At 36.1% G+C, this 17,911-nt stretch overlaps 2 long non-coding RNA genes across 15 annotated transcripts in view; one reads left to right on the forward strand and one right to left on the reverse strand.

The window, feature by feature from the left end:
- The window catches only part of LOC140620346 (uncharacterized), a 66,025-nt gene extending 63,774 nt beyond the window's left edge, over nt 1-2,251 (reverse strand). For 7 of the 9 annotated variants that reach the window (XR_012020144.1, XR_012020146.1, XR_012020141.1 and 4 more), the window contains exon 1: nt 2,166-2,251. This is a non-coding gene — a long non-coding RNA (uncharacterized lncRNA). Of the gene's footprint in view, nt 1-2,111 lie in introns of all 9 variants that reach the window. The other 2 variants (XR_012020148.1, XR_012020143.1) reach the window with 1 other exon arrangement.
- LOC140620347 (uncharacterized) overlaps nt 1-17,911 on the forward strand; it is a 445,283-nt gene that overhangs the window by 173,836 nt on the left and 253,536 nt on the right. For 5 of the 6 annotated variants that reach the window (XR_012020151.1, XR_012020152.1, XR_012020155.1 and 2 more), the window contains exon 1: nt 5,998-6,137. The exons of the other annotated variant lie outside the window; for it this stretch is intronic. This is a non-coding gene — a long non-coding RNA (uncharacterized lncRNA). Of the gene's footprint in view, nt 1-5,997; nt 6,138-17,911 lie in introns of those variants that run through there. 6 annotated transcript variants of the gene reach the window in all.

The following is a 17,911-nucleotide window of genomic DNA, read 5'->3' on the forward strand; positions in this document are numbered from 1 at the left end:
ATGATCTATCTCTTTTTTCAACTCTTATGATGTTGCAATATTCTTTTATTATATTCTCTCCTTTAATTAAAGTCTCAGGCTGCTTTCTTTTCCTCCTCTTCTTCTTCTTACCTCTTTTTGTTTTTTGTTTTATTTTTCCTATTTGACCATAAGCTCCTAAAGGGCAGGAAATGGAGTATTATTTGCCTTGCTATCTCTTCAATATTGTTTTCAAACTACAGATTTCAATCCATTAGTGGGTTTTTAAGTTAATTCAGTGGGTTTATCATCATTTTTATTAGGTAGATTATAATAATACATTATTAATTAGAATACAATTGAAAATATCAGGATATATCACACATATTAAGGTTAAATATTGTCTCAGAAGTATTAAGTCATATAAATATATTTGTAAGTGTATACTGCATCATAATATATGTTTCTTACAATCTCTTACAACCAAAATTTCCCAGATCACAGTCCTACAGCATTTAGTTCAGTTACTTGTACATAATAGGCAATCAATAAGTATTTTCTAACAAAAGAATGGATTTTCATGAATTTCTTCATTTTCTTTAAAACACCTCTATGTACCATTCAGTTATACGTATATCTACAGGTATATTTTAATGTCAGAACAAAAATGATAACCCCTGTTTCAGTTCGGGAATGTGGGATGACTTAACACTGACAATGTAATTTGAGAACAGGAGAACAAAATTTCTGCTAAAGTGGAAAATATTGTTACTTTTTAGAAGCACTTTAATTCTTAGCTTTTGAGGTTTTTCTGTTTGAATAGTGTGGTCCATTTCTATTCATTCCTAATGCTTTTTGTTTCTTAATTCTAGTCTCATGAAAAGGCTCTAAATAAATGTAGATTTCAATTAAAAGAGGCTAGACTGTTATTTATAATTAACCATCCTAATAGTGTGAGATTGTTTACTAGCCAAATGAAATAGAAATGGTGGCTTTTACAATAAATTCAGGGTTGGAGCTTGTTGCAGCACATTTGACTTTCTGTTATGCCAACACAGCTGGAGGCAGATGGTGGAAGTGGTTCCGAGCAGCCTGCCCATGAATAATGGTAGGCAAGGGGAGCCCAGCCCTGCGGGAGGGCTCTGGCTCTGCCACTTTTAGGAGAGACTCGGAAATACCTCTTTGTGTTTAGAGTATTGTTACTTCTGAACAGGCTAGAGACCTCCTGCTAAAGAGTAGGAAATAGGGAGCAGTGCAGTTTGAAATTAAAGTGATTTCTTCACACACAAACACTCACACCTCTTAGCATGCTGCACGTGAGCTGTGGAGTCTGCCTTCTCTTTCTGGTCAGGCTCACTGGAAGCACTAAGGCTCTTTTGACCTCAATGAGAATCATAATATTTTATCCCTATTATTAATATTGACCCATCTCCAGGACTGCATAATTATGTTAAAAGAACAAGCAAGCATGGCAATTTTAGGGCTTAATGTTAATAAACTTCAAGTTGATAAGAAGTTTAAAAATTTTATTTTTGAGAGTTGTCAACATTGCACATACATTCATGGTGTTATGACTAGTATGGCTGCCCACACCTCTGTTTTGTATACCTTCACCTGTCCTGTTCCCATTTATCACTTGTATTTCCTCACTTCCTCTCAACTTTCACTGCTAATTCATGCAGTGGAATTGGCAGGATACTGGTGTAACACGTGGTCATCTACAACTCTGGATATCTCTGCCATGCCATTGTCATAGGCAACAACACCCTTCCTTCCCCATGCCTCCTGTGAGACTGTGTCGGACAGGAAGTGTTTTCCTTGACCTTTTTATGGTCCTTGACTGGCTTGAAAATTAAGCTGACAAAGATTAATAGGAGAAAAGCATACACATTACTTAATATAAGTTTTACATGACACAGGAGGCTTCATAAGGAAATGAAGAGCCCCCCGCCCCCAAATGGTTAAGCCTATTTTGTAGTAGGCTTGATAAGAGTGAAGAGTCATGGAAAAAATGATAGGACAAAAAGATATGAGCTATGGATAGTAACCTGGGGGAGAAATTAGAAAGCCCTTTTTGTTATAGATGCCTGTGGGCATCATTCTGTCTTCATAGATTTTAGGGAAGACATCTCTCACGTGAAGGCACCTCTCACCTTTCCACCTGGTTCAGGGGAAAAGAGAGATCACAGTGTCCTTCCTGCACCTACCATTTTTCAGAATCCTTCAACTTAAAATATTCAATATGCCAGGGCTTCATATTTTAGAGAAGCATGTTCTGAGTTCCATCACTGACATGACAACCAGATGACAACAGATAGAACTGTGCTGGCCTTTAAGAAATTAAAGGGACTTAAAAAAGAAGAAGAAATTAAGGAAGTTTGAATTATTTAGCTTGGAGGTTATTGTTAATTAGTTAAAGGCTTGAATTCAATAAGAGTTATTTTTCAGAAGATAGTATTTTTCTTCAGTCACAATAGAATAAAAATAATTTTGTTAACATGCTAGCATATGATTTTCCTTAGTCTTATGTCCAAAGTATTTGTTTGGGATGAGTGTAGATTGTTCTTTGGCATCAAAGGCGTCCCTAAATGTCAGCATGTGAAATAATGCCAGTTTTTTTTAACCTAGAACTGTTTTGTATAAAATAATAACCACAGGTCACATGTGGTAATTTTAATCTTAATTTAAATGAAGGAAAATGAAATAAATTCATTTCCTTAATTGAACTAGTCATATGTCAAGCGATCAATAGCTACATCCTTAGTGTCTACCCTACCAAACAGCACAGGTATAGAACATTTATGTCACTGGAGAAACTTTTATGGATAGCACTCTTCTAGAGACTTCAAAACTTAGTTTTACATTACAGGATTCCAGGATACTATATAGAAGCTAAGTGGCTGTTTTGAAGAGTTGTATACTAGCTATGTTTTGTTTTATTGTCGATTTAATGTCAACACATTTTTCTCTCTCCCTTTTTTCCCCTTAGGAGTCAGAAATATCTAAGGGTACTTTGTTGAGATTATTGCATGGGTGGGGTAGAAAGTGACACTTTTTTTCTGTAAAGATTTATTAAGTATTTACTATATAACCATACAATTTGCTAGATATTGCAGTTAGCATAGTTATAAAGAGACATGATCCTCACCCTCGTGCTATTAAAATTATAATTAGAGACACAAATAGAAACTAAATGCAGACATCTTCAAGTGATACAATCCCAGATTCCTTCCTTCTCTAACAGAGAATGAAATGGGAAAATGTAGGAGTGCTAAACATGAACCAAATCATTTAAATTAGGCAACCAACTTCTGGTAATTCATTTAGTTTCAGGAGTACCTAGTAGTTAAGGTCAAACTGAAGACAGTCCTTAAAACCTAAATGCATTTCAGCCTATGGTCAGAGAAAGGACAGAGTAAGTAAGAATAGATGAAGCTGACAAAGGGTAGGGAATGAACAAGGTGGTATGCCCATTTTAGAGTTGACCCTTGGAATGGAACTTGGAAAAAGTATTCAGAATTTTGACTCATCTCAGAAATATGTGAGCCATGCATGCATTCATAATTTGCTTGTTCATTTACCTATTTAGTGTTATGTGTATGTGTGTGTGTGTGTGTGTGTGTGTGTGTGTGTATTTGGCAACGTACTAAAAATCTTAAGAGTCAAAGAACTTTAGGATCTATATAATTTCAGCCTATAGTTATGATACAGCTGGAATACCCTGGAACTGGATCCAAAATTTTAATTCCATGTAGTTAATGAAAAAGAGAAAATGTCTGCTCCATTATGCTTTTATGATGCCTATTTAATATTTGAAAACTTTGAAAGAAGGCTTGTATACTCCCCAAACCAAATGAATTTGGTTTTAGCCTGCCTTTGCTTGATTCAGGTGAGTTTGATTTTAACACAGGTGCTTACTTGGCCATAGGGTGAAGTGTGGGGAATAGATTTGAAAGAACATGTTGAGTATCTCCAGGACTTTGTCTAAATAGATATTTGGATCATTAGATTGCTATGTTTTTTTCTGGTAACCTAGAGGTAAATTGCCCATTTGTGGTCAGATACAATTGAGTGTCCATGATACCTCTCCCTAGATTGCTCCTCAAACAACTTCTAAATATCTTCTTGAACTTTGGTGTTTCTGTCTTCTTGCTAAAAAATATCTCTGTCTAATTATCACATGCTTTACTGGTTTTTTGTGCTTCTAATCCCATTATATTGTATGGCCTCCTTTACAAAATTAATATAGTTCATTAATTTTTGTGATTCATACATAATGCACACTTATTGATTCTTAACTATCCTATTACCACACTTCAAGTAGCAAGGCGTTGAAGCCTCATCTAAATAATACTTGATTTTTACTTGTATAATTACTTAAGTGTTCAACTCATAAGCTCTATGAGGACAGGAATTGAATTTGTCTGGTACCGTGATGATTTTCCATCACCAAGAACATGATGGTATGACTGACACAATAATTTGCCATACTTACACACACACACACACAGCATACACGCAATTTTCGAAAGGATGAACATGCATGAGTTTGTCAGTATGTAATCATGGCCTTTTCTTTTACATACAGCTCTTCAGAATTTTAGCAGAAATTATTGGAATGGTGCTCTAGTGTGTATGGTATATTTCATAGACTGCATGTGAATAATTACTTCCCTGATATTTGTAAAGAAATTACTCTGTGCTTATTTTCTTTTCTCACAAAAAATATGGATAAGGCTGGTGCCAGATCCTGGACACAGAAACAGGCTAATGGTTTGAGTAAAGACTTGGGGTTCTTTTAGATGAGTGTACAACTGATGATTGAAGCTGAATTTCTGAGCTTCAATCCTGACTCTACTGTTTATTAGAGTGAAGTTCTATAGACTTCAAGTTACTTCATTTCTCTGTGCCTCACTGTTCTTATTTGCAAAATGAGAATGATAATTGCACATACCTTACATACATTGTAAAATACTTAAAATTGAACCTGGCACACAGTGCTCAATTAATTTAGCTGTTATTCTTTTATTTCCCTAAGATTGCGAACATGTTGTCAAATGTAATAAATGCTTAACATTTAAAAGAACGAGTGCGTGGTAAACACTTTCTTCTATGTAGAACAGAGTTCTGTGAGAATTTTTTTTTATTCCTGCTATAATAGAAGGGTATAGGGAACTGATATACATCCATCCAGCATTCAGGACTCTTTACTGGTATGGAAGAACAAGGTGAGATCCACATGTGAATAGCCTTTTGCTTGTGTCATTTTACTGCAGTTCATTAATTGATTCCATGCTGCCAGATTTAGCATTAGATTGCATACAAGGCATTATTCTTATACTTACTGATAAAAATTATGGGAATTCCCTGCAAACATAGATGGAATGCAGAAGTTTATTTTATTAAAAATTAAAATAATAAGAAGAAATAGGGATCCCTGGGTGGCGCAGCGGTTTAGCGCCTGCCTTTGGCCCAGGGCGCGATCCTGGAGACCCGGGATCGAATCCCACGTCGGGCTCCCGGTGCATGGAGCCTGCTTCTCCCTCTGCCTGTGTCTCTGCCCCTCTCTCTCTCTCTGTGTGACTATCATAAATAAATGAAAAAAAAAATTAAAAAAAAAATAAGAAGAAGAAATAATACTAACATCAACAGTAATATCAATTGGCATTTATTGAGTGCTGTGTACCTTCATATATTTATATGAATCATCTCATTTAGTTCTCTCAAGACCCCTATGACGTAGGAGCCAGTATTAACTCCATTACTATGAGACCAGTGTTTGGAAAGTTAAGTATCTTGACTCATTCATGTCACATAGTAAGTTGGGTCTTGGAACCCAGGTAACCTGATTTAAGAACATGGCAATGTAACAAGAACTGTCATTGCTTGTGTGAGACGTGTCAGTTAGCAAAGCTCTGGTGGACCATCTGAAAAGAGAAATGAAAGTCTGAGTTGCGTGGTTGTTGATTTCCATTGTGAAAATTCTCCTACTAGGGTTAGCTTCGAGGTGCCAGTGTGACATCATGAAGCTCCCAGAATCCTGAATCTTGACAACCAGGTCAAGGCCCCCCCACTCTGCCCTCCCACCCCAACACTGGTGGGGATTACTAAGTCCATCACAGTGGCTCAGGACCTTCCTTTACAAGACGTTTGGCAGTGGCAGTCATATGAGTCAGCAGGTTAGTATGATGCCCAGCAGGGATAGCATTTACTCTCTACACATGAAAGAAAGAGAAAGAATCTGGACTAAGCAAAGAATGTGGTCTTAGGAAAGAAGAATTTGAACTTAGGATTGTTTGGTGGAGGAAACCAGGAGCCAGTTGCTGGAAAGGATTTGGCCTTGGTCTAGGGAATTATGACAATAAGAAGAAAAAACAAAACAAAATAATTTTAAAAAACCCAAAACTTCTTGTTAATTTAGATAAAGATTTGATGGCAGAAATGCTTGCTATTTTCCTTACTTGTGAGAGAAAACAGATAAAAGAATAATCATATTTTCTATTTCTGTAAATTCATAGGAATTTTCCCACAGAAATATGTCTCAGCATTGTCTAAAGATGCGTTAGACTATGAAAGTAAAAAGGGGAATTCCTTGCTCATTTAGCTGTCTTAAATCATTTCTAGAAGAAGATCTGATATTGTAAAAGTATGCATGTAGTTAGACGTGTGTGTGAATTTACATATACAGATATAGTTCATCGATCTGTGGGTATCTGACAAAGTACCTTTCCATATATTGAAGCATCTAGCTTTACATTTATGGACTGCCTGCTAGCTCACTCTTGCTCATGTTCGCCTTCTGGAACCATGCAGGTTGTAAAGTGAATAGAAATTAGTTGTATATGGGTGCTCATCAGACGCTGAAGGACACAGTTGGGTTGAAGCAGCTGTTATTTTCTGGCAGAGACCAAATCATTTCTAATGCTGCAGAATGAGAAGCTTCCTGTCAACTGGTGGCACTTACCACAAGGGAGCAGAGGCCTTTCTACACCTGCTTTCATCTGCAACTCTAGGAATTCATTCATTTTTCTCACGTGGCAATGTCTGATTTTCTCATTCACAACAACAAAAATCTATGAACAGACTACGGTATTGCTCCTGCAATGCCTGTGGAGACAAGTGTTTGTATATATGGATAGTGGGATGGGAAGAAATAGTTCCCTTTTTAAGATTTTCCCGTCATTCTTCTGTTTAATCTAAACTAAGCCGTTGGAATGTAGAAAAAATACTAGCCTGTGCTAGAGGAACTGACATTTTCCCCTGGATGTCTAGGAATGCGATCAGACTCTAGGGATGGTGAAAGAAAGGTCAAAGTTAAAGGAAATCATACTTGTTTCAATTACTTTGGATCTCATAATGTCAGTTGTGATACTTCGTTGCTCAACAAGTAGAATTGATTTCTAGCCCTAAACAAGAAGATCTTAAACAAATATCAAATGGTTTTACATAGGTCTTTTGCCTCTGGATTGCTTTTTTAATTCACACACACACACACACACACACACACACACACACACATTCTCTAATCAAATGATAGTTGAATTCTGCTCTTGGTTTAGTCATTAAAGTTAATGGACTTCCAAAAAACTCAGTGCCTATTTTTATTGTCTTTTCAAGAGTGTCAGCAAAGCTAGCTTCTGAATTTATTCCATTAGCTTTATTATACAGGTTGGGTAGCTTGTCCTTCCTTCTGGCCAGTTGGAAGGATTCTTGTATTAGGCCAAAGTACTGTTATGTATTTAGGTATTTATTTTTCAAAAGACAGTTACAAAATGGAGGAAGGAGATGGAATTCTGTCCTGTTCAGAGAATAGTGCCTCATAGTCTACAATCAGACAGCTATTTTCCAAGAAGCCATAAAATTCAACTCAATTTAATTACATTTTACTGAGCACCTACAAGGTAATGTAGCATTATACTAAATACTATCAAATACCCAGAATGTAAGCAATGTGAAAAACTATTGCTGCCCTATTTTAAGCCTTCTTAGTATTTAAAGTATAAACAGGAGACCAAATAAATAAATAAATAAATAAAAAGAAAGAATGAAAGAAAAAAATCAATCTTTTTTATAAAACTTCATTATTTTTTTCTAACCATAAAGTACTTCAAATCTCTTTACAGGTAGCTCCTTTAATGAATATTTAGCTAGCTAATTTGCCACTTTTTAAAAAGATTTATTTATTTATTTTAGAGAGAGAGCAGAGGGAGAGGGGCAGAGGGAGAGGGAGAAAGAGAATCACAAGCAGATTCCCCATTGAAAGTGCTCAGAGCCTAACAGGACCCAATCTCATGACGCTGAGATCATGACCTGAGCTGAAATCAAGAGTTGGATGCTTAACTGACTGAGCTACCCAAGCATCCTCTAATTTGCCATTTTTAAAAAACAATATTTGAAGATACTCACTTTTCCTGTGTTTCTTTTTCATTTTGTTTAATAAAATGAGTAGCAAGATTTTAAAATGATTTTTTTAAAGATTACTGAGTAACCTCATGTATTGTGATATGTAAAAAAACCAGAGCCAATGTCTTCACCCTATATAAATTTAAAAATTGCTGAAAATTTTTCTTTTAATGCAAGTGTGAATTTCATAGTTTTCTTCTTCTTCTTTTTTTTTTTTTTGCATTCAGTTTTGGAACTTAATATTTTGGTTGAAGACCTTAACATTTTCAGTTTTCATGTAAATAATAAATTAAAGAGTGCTATAGACAGACATATCACTAGAGTATAAATGTCATTGTAAATTAAAAAGGATCAGCAGGATCAATTTTAATATAATCACTTAAAGAATTTTTTCAAATCTCATTAAAGTTATTTCTAGTCATTACAGTAATGGAAACTAGTAAAGCAAAATGTGTCCACTTGAGTTGACATTTAGACAAATTCAAAAGATTGTAAACTTCCATCCTGTTTGACCCAAATGATATAAAAGTGGGGGGAAGGGCTTAAGGTGGTCACATTTTGCCACAATCAGAAGTCTTCCTGATTGAGTATGGGGGCTGAAAACAATAGGCTAGATTCCCAACTTATGAAAAATCATCTCATAATTATATGATTTAGGGCATGAATATGAGGCTTTAACCAAATCTATGGAAAATTTAGATTTTTCAGTTCAAGAGCTCCATGAGTTTATTTTGTTGTTGTGTTTTGCATTAGTTATGTGTGCTGGCTTTTAAGTTTAGTTTAAGGTTTAGCTAATTCAAAAAGAAAGTTACCAATTTACTGAAACTTTATTTTGGTGAGTAAAACATGCCCAAATCACTTGTCTTTGTAGTTTTATGTTTTCAGTTTTCCAGAATATTTTCAAAAGATTAGTAAAAGTTCACTAATAAAAGCTTTATATTCCAATTTTTATAGTTTAGAGATAATATATATACATTTGTAATCATTTTTAAATATGCATTGCAGTTCAGAATTGCTCAACTGAAAACTTTTTTCCTATTGAAAATAGTATTTCCTTATATTTACATTGGGCTTTCTACATTTACAAAATGCTTTCGCATTGATACCTGGAACAATGCCTGTTGCACTTGAATGAAAATGTGATTGAATTCATCATCTGATTTTATTCTCACAACTACCCTGAGAAATTTAGTTTTATTACTATTATTACTTTTATATTTCAAACACAAATGGAAGTTTAGAAGCCACAGGGGTTTTACTGGCAGAACTGCCTAAAAAACAAAATAAACTTATCCCCAATCTAGTCCTATTTCCTCTACACTTTTAATTAATAAGAAATTATAACACCATTTTGCCTATTATTTTATCTAAATATTATTGCAACATAAATCTCACTGGCAAACATATTTCAATTTGAAGAAATACCCATTTTACTAAACTTTAAGTAAATAAACTTTCAACAAACATTTATTAGGTACCTACTAAGTAGGAAACACTGAACAAAATGCACAAATTCTGCCCTTTTGAAGTTTACAATGTAAAGGGAGAGAATACCAATAAACACAGTAGGTCAATGATGCAATATGTTAGCAGGTGTTAAATACTGTGGAGAAGTAAGCAGTGGGGATATAGGAGTGGTGCCCTGGGACAGGGCAGTCTGTCTGGTAGGAGAATCATGAGGAGATCAGGATAATTGAAGTGGTTGGGGGTCAGAGGTAAATGATCAGGTCAGAGGACAGAGGTAGGGGAGTATGGCAAAGATCGTGTCATAGGCTGTTGAATGATTTGTGTTTTTTATGTTCATTGAGGTGGTAAGTCATTGGAAGGCTTTGAGCAGAGCAAAGACATAATTTGACTTATGTTCTAGCAGGACTGGTCTAGTGCTATGTCAAGAATAGGCTTCAGGGAGTGTGATGGAAACAAAAAGACCTATTCAGTAGCTATTGGAATAATCCAAGTGAGAAATGATGGTAGTCTGGAAAAGAGTGATAGCAGTGTAGATGGCAAAAGATTGATACATCTTGAATGCGCCACTGGCAGGATTTGCTATTGAATTGGTGTGAAGGATAGGGGAAAACAACAAATTAAAGATAACTCTCTAAGCTGTCTGGACTTAGGAACTAATAATATTGGATTTCCATCAACTGATATAGAAAAGACTAGGAAAATCAGGTTTGAGGGTGGAGCAGGTTTGTTTTTTAACATGTTTATTTGAGATGCCATTTAACCATCAAAAGCAAATATATGAGCAAGATAGAAGAGTATAGAAATTCAGGGGAGTCTAGGTAGGATATATAAATTTGTTAGTTTTTAAGATATACATATGGTACATAAAGTCTTGACATTGGATGGATAAGCTAATGTGTGAGTCTAGATAGAGAAGAAAGAACAACCAAGAACAGTGCCTTGATCCACTCCAATGTTCAGAAGTTGGGAGATGAAAGAATAAGAAAAAGAGGTGGAAAAGAAGTGACAGTGAGTGAGTTAGGAGATGAGGTTGGAGCCCAGGAAGCCAAGTGAAGAAAGTGTTTCAAAGAGGAGAGGTCAAGTATGGCATTACATTATGGAGTTTCAGAAGAGAGTTGGACATAAAAGTCTCATAGAGTGGGTTTAAGTAAGAGTGGAGAGAAAATTGTGATGGTTGAGATATAAAAATCTTTCAAAGAATTTTGCTATTTAGGGTGGTAGAAAAGTAGGTCTTAGGTGATTGGAGAAATAGGACTAAGTAGCTTTTTTTTGTTTTGTTTTGAAAAGGGAAGAACTACAGCATATTTATGTACTGATGGAAATAATTCAGTAGAGAGGGAAAAATGTTAACACAAGAGAGGAGAATTTCTGGAGCAATGTTCTTGATTGGCAAAAGAAATAGGATTGTTTGATGTGCAGACAGCTTATCCATAGTAACAGGAAAGAAAGCAGAATTGAGGGCACAGCTGTAGGTGGATGGAGGATGTAGTAATGAAAATGCGGAATGCCTCCGTTTTCTCAGTGAAATAGAGAGCAAGGACTGATACTGAGCATGAGAAGAGTGGAGGCTGTAGCTGTTGGAAATTTGAGAAGAGAAAGCATGAAATTAATATGTGGGGGAGCAGAATAAACTTGAGAAAGTACAATTACTCACTGGCCATAAGTGCCTATTAAGTTCTCATGGACATAATAAAAAACAAATCATTAAATCATCCAGTTGATATTTATTCTTTTTATGATGTTAGCTACTATCAGACACAAAGAAGTAACAGAATAGTTGTTGCTCATTGGGAAATGATGATTCATTTGTGAAAATGAGATATGTACAACATCTTTATTTTTTTGTACAACATCTTAATACTATTTTTATATGCAAATTATAAGCAATTTAAATGGGATTCAACAATTTTTTTTAACGTATCTACTTTTTGCCCAATGGTAAGTACAGTGGGAGAACAACAGTATGTAGTCTCTGTCTTTAGGGTTATACAAACTCAGAATTTAATGAAAGAGATAACCACATCATAATAATAGAAAGCCTGATGCAATGGAATTCCATGAGAGAAAGAGACAACAGTCCCAACTGGGGGAATTTAAGAAAGCCTCAAGAAAAATACAGGGCTTGATATTGACCCTCAAGGATGTGTAGGACTTTAACAAATGGAGCAAATGGATGAAAGTAGCAAATTGTGCAGCCTGTGAAATGATACATACGGCATATAATTAGGCATTAACTTAAGAGCATTCAAAATAAATACAAAAGCTTGGAGGAAACAAATATTTTTATGTTGTACACAGTGGAACAGGTAGAAATCAAACTGGGGAAAATAGATTGGAGCTTTTTAAATTTAATCAAATTTTAATTATCTACTCTGGAATAATCCTTTCACCCAAGAGGAATTCTAATAATAGCAACTGTAAACATTTGTTTATTAGTTAGATGCCCTGTACAAACTGAACACTAGGGCAGCTCCGGTGGCTCAGCGGTTTAGCGCAGCCTTCTGCCCAGGGCGTGATCCTGGAGAACCAGGATCGAGTCCCACGTCGGGCTCCCTGCACGGAGTCTGCTTCTCCCTCTGCCTCTCTCTCTCTCTCTCTCTCTGTGTCTCTAGTAAATTAAAACAAAACAAAACAAAAAACTGAATACTAATGCAACATCTCATTTAATGCCTAAGCATGAAAAAAAAAGGCTTGGAGGAAGTTGCCCAGAGTCGCATAGCTCTTTTTTTTTTTCTTTTGGAGTTCAATTTGCCAACATATCATAGCTCTTTAACTTCACACGACCTGCCATATCCCTTGGGTTCTGGAAGCATTTTACTTAGAACAATTCTTCATCAAATGACTTATTTGGCCTCATATATTTCTTAAAAAAAAGATTTTATGCATTTATTCATGAGAGAGAGAGAGAGAAGCAGAGACATAGGCAGAGGAAGAAGCAGCCTCCCCATGGGGAGCCCAATGCGGGACTTGATCCAGGGACTCCAGGATCATGCCCTGAGCGGGAGGCAGACACTCAACTACTGAGCCACCCAGGCGTCCCTGGCCTCATATATTCCTAAACTGAATTGGTGAATTAAAGAAGAAAGGTTGGGTACCCGTATAGCCCAATTGGATCCCATTTCTTGGTTGATTCTGCTTCTGATTAGCTATTTGGTCACCTTATTTCTACTTTTAGTTTTCCCACCTGTCAAATGAGAATTATATTACAATTTTAGAGGACTGAATCTATGATTAAATGAAAAAAAAAAGTTGTATTTGATAGCTTTTTCTGGACTATTATTGCCTATCTACAATTAATTATTAGATGTAAGTAAAACATAAGACTCAACTTTGATTCAGTAGCTCTTCATGTTTGGGACAATAATATTTCATGTTATTTCCCAAACTGGCAGCATTGACTGATTTTAAAGATATTAATCGCCTCAAGTGAAACAGTCCAAAGTGGTATAATGATTAGATACAATAGATCCATGTATAAAATGAGATTTATTTGATTTAAGGAATAACTTTCAAACAGAATTCTCAGATGGTATATAGAGTTTATGATAAGCTTTTCTTGTTATATATCTATCTTTGGATCACTGAAATTCATTCACTTTTGTTTTATTTTTATTCTCTTTCATAACAAGGAACTATGACTATTGTATTATGACTGTATCTATATCTAATGGGAGTGTAAAAACTATATATATATGTATTATTAGTCACAGTGCCACCAATTCCAGACACTTAATTCTATTAGTTTGTCTTTTTTTGTTTTGAATGAATCTTAGGAAAAAATTTACAAAAAAATTCATTTTGTGGTACAACGTAAGAGTGAAAACAAACAATGAACATTAAAAAGGATGATTTTAGTTTTAAAATGTTAGCAAGTTTTGTACTACAAAAAAAAACTTATTTATTTTGCCAATATTCATTATGGCTTTGGTGTAATAAAACATGTGACTTTGTAAAATGTTTCATGGCTCACAGCAGAATGTATACTTTAAATTCCATATGAAAATAGACACAAAAAAGCAAATATGGCTTTTGAAAATACAAGAATGAAATTAATTTTCTTTATGTTGGGACAGTTTGGGGAGAAGAAGAGAAAAGAAGACTCTTTTATACTATGAAACAGATTAAAGTTTTATTTTAAAAATACAATTTTCTGGGCGGCCCGGGTGGCTCAGCAGTTTAGTGCTGCCTTCAGCCCAGAGCCTGATCCTGGAGACCCAGGATCAAGTCCCATGTCAGGTTCCCTGCACAGAGCCTGCTTCTCCCTCTGCCTGTGTTTCTGCCTCTCTCTCTCTCTCTCTGTGTCTTTCATGAATAAATAAATGAAATCTTAACCAAAAAAAAATACAATTTTCACAAATAAAGGCTTCCAACTTTTTTACATGCATTGTGTTATGCTTCTCAGTACTGCACTTATAGGGAGCACTCAGTCTTTTATAAAATAATGAGTAATGCAAATTGCTCATATAAAATAATTGGAGTAATGCAAATCATGGTCTTGATTCTATACGTTTCAGCAATTTTTTTAATCCAATAATTTAAAAGTATGACAAGCTAGATAGCATTTCCCAAAGTAGTCTTCCTTGGAGTATATACATCAGAAGTGTTATCAGAAAGAGGGTTCTACAGTAGATTATGTTTGAAGGACCTTGCATTAAACAATATTAATTACTGAGAACTTTTTTTTTAAAGGATTTATTTATTTATTTATTTATTTATTTATTTATTTGACCATGAGAAAATGCGCAAGCATGGGCAGGGTGAGGGGCGTAGGCAGAAGGAGAGGGAGAAGCAGACTCCTTGTTAAGAAGGGAGGCCTAGATGTGGTGCTTGATCCCAGATTCCCTAAATGATGACCTGAGGCAAAGTCAGATGCTTAACAGACTGAACCACCAAGGCACCCCACTAAGAGCTTTTAATGTGTAAACGTGATGCTTTGTGAATTTTCCAGGATATGCAACACTTCATAGGTTGTTAACATTATTTCTCGTGGAATTCCTGATGTAAACCTTAGGAAAGCTGACCTATATCAAATTAAATCCACTTCTCTTCTAGAAGTTCCCATATGCAGTTCCAATCTGGGGGGTTCTCAGTCCCAGAACACCAATTATAGGACACCAGGTATCAGGGAATTCAACTCAATTCTGACACTATCTATCTGGAGACAGCATCAGTTTCCAGAGGTTAAGGGTTCAGTCCTACAAGACTGCCCTCTACCCTCCTAGTTCAGATGCCAGTGGCAAGCCCCAGGCTGTGTGACTTGTGCTTTCAACCAACAGGCTACAACCTGGAAGTTCCAATGTCCTCCCTTTAGGTTTGATTAATTTGCTAGAGCAGCTCAGAGAACTCAGGGAAGCACTTATTTGCATTTACCAGTTTATTAAAGGATGTGATAAAGGATATGAATCCACGTCCAAATGAAGAGATACACTAGGTAAGATATAGGGAAAGGGCACAGAACTTCCCTGCTCTCTCCAGGAGTGCTCCTCCCCCTGTGACACCACACCTTTACCAACAAGGAAGATCTCCTTTTGAGATTTTATGGGGACTTCATTGTATATTAACAATCAACTGGTCATTGGCCATTGGCTGACTCAACCTCCAGCCCCTCTCTTCTCCCCGGAGGAGGGGTCCAAAAGCCATCTTCATTAACAAAAGACACGTGAATCACCCTTATCACAAAGGATTCCAAACATTTTAGGAGCTGTGAACTCCTTCCTTTGGAGGAAGACAAATATGTATGAAGAATATATTTTGGTCATCAGAACGATGAAAATATATATTTTTTAGAAGTCACAATACTGCGACTTCCAAAATATTAGCACTGTTATGCTTCATTCTTACCTGTGGCTTTCCTCAGTAGCAATGCTTTTATTAATATTAGCAAGGCTAGAGCAGTCCTTTCTGCCTTCTTGGTCCTCTCAGTCTGCCTCTGGCATCATCACTTCATTTACTACTAATGACACTGCCTAGACTAGGCTCTGTTAATTCAGAACTTCAGAAACCAACTGATGATTCACTCCTTAGATAAGCAGAACCTGTCAGTACAAATGGCTTTATTGGATGGTGGGACTGTTTCATGAAATAGTAGCATGTAAAGGAGAAGAACAAATCTGTAGCTGATGGATGGTTAAACCAAGAGAGTATTTAAGAGAAGAGAATTGGGTCTGCTTTTGCTCCTGGGAGAGAGACCACTAGACCTGTCATGGGGTTTTAGAAACCATAAGGCAAGAATTAGTAAGAAAAAGCAAAGCAGGTTTTTAACATTTGGTTTTAGATGCAGCTGACATTATGTGGAACTGAAAATGTATTATGCATGTTTTAAAATTTTTTTTTAAGATTTTATTTATTTATTCATGAGAGACACACACACACACAGAGGCAGAGACACAGGCAGAGGGAGAAGCAGGCTCCATGCAGGGAGCCTGATGTGGGACTTGATCCCGGGACTCCAGGGGAAGGCAGGCGCTAAACCCTGAGCCACCCAGGGATCCCCTAAAATTTTAAAAAAGTTCATGTTATTATAGCTATCTGATTTCATAAGAAATATTTCTTCAATTATTCTTAAGGTTGGTAGAAATTCCTCATATCCACAGATAGACTGATTGACTATCCTAATCACTTTGAAAATTACTTCAAAGTTACTCCATTTATTGAGAAATATTACAGATTTACAAAAGACTGAGTGAAAGAGAGTCCTCTAGTATAGAATGATTAGGCAAGTCAGATATCGTGGTGATTATTCCCCTGGACAAATTATTTAATGTCCGTTGACCTGATTTTCTTTATTTGTGAATGGAGATGCTGAGGAGGAAGGAAGAGACACGACACACACATACATAAACAGGGAAAGCTTCTTAGGTGATTAACAGCCAGACCGTGATGGGGCAGAGTCAAGAATGAAAAATACATGATTCCTGTCCTCAAAAGTCATAGTAAAACAGGAAGCATCAAATGCGACACGAAAGTAAAGACAGCATGCTATGAAAATTCAGAGGAAGGAATGATAGCTTTTGTGGGAGATATTGGGAAGGCTTCTTGGTGGTAACATGTGCTAAAAGTTATGACTAATAGGCATGATGTCAATGGCAAGAAATTGGAATGATTAAAAAAGGAAAAGTTCAGACTACAGAAGGCAGCAGCCGTGTTAACATCTTTCTTCCCACCCGGGCTCGAGATCAAAGGAACTGACAAGAGTCCTAGGATGTGACTTGGGGGAATTTCTCCAGGTTTTAACCCTCCACCCTCCACTTCGGTTATTTATTCTCTTCTCACCTAGGTTGCTATCCCATTTATATCTACAAGGATTTTCTGTTTCTACCTAAGCCATTCAAATTGCTAATATCCCCTCCAAACATTTGGTGACCTTTATTCTCAAAACTTTGCCTCCCCTACTCTGCCCTGCCTCTGCCTCTGCTTCTAAAGGCCTGAAACATAAGATTTCCCAACTCTCATTTGCCTGAAGGTATAATCAGACAGGTGGGCATCAACCTGATAAACGAGACAGGGGCCAGAATATAAGAGTCTTGTTTATAGGAGAACTTCTGTTCCCTTTCAGTTGAAAATTATGGTAGGTGAAAAGGAGTAAGTGTGAAATAAAGCCCTGAAAACAGATGGAAGTCCTCTCATTGAAATCCTTGAACGCTCATTTAGCTAAAAATGTCATGCTGGCTTTTTTTTGTAAGGAGTGGAAAAGTATTTAATATATTTAATCAAGTAAGTAACATACTCTAGATTTTTCATTATGAAAGTTAAATCGGTGGCTACGAATAAAATGGATTGGCTGGGGCAGAGACTCATATGGTAGTTAATAGAACTTGGTCTGGAGTCATGGACTTGGAAAGGCAAAAGAGAAAGAAAAATGAAAGAACAATTTGGAAGTGAAATTGATAGGATATTACAATTGACTAAAAATGGGGCTGAGGAAAGAATGCCGATGATATAATCATATCTTCAAGAAGTGCTAGATAACAACAGGTGTCTTTAAAACTCAGCAGATGGGATTATTAACAAGAAAGAGGAAAGTGGAGAGAATCTGAGATTAGTATTGGGTTGATCTGTGGGTAGCAAAGGAATTTGTGTTTTA

The sequence above is a fragment of the Canis lupus genome, chromosome 28 (genome assembly GCF_048164855.1).
Source record: "Canis lupus baileyi chromosome 28, mCanLup2.hap1, whole genome shotgun sequence".
Classification (NCBI taxonomy): domain Eukaryota; kingdom Metazoa; phylum Chordata; class Mammalia; order Carnivora; family Canidae; genus Canis; species Canis lupus.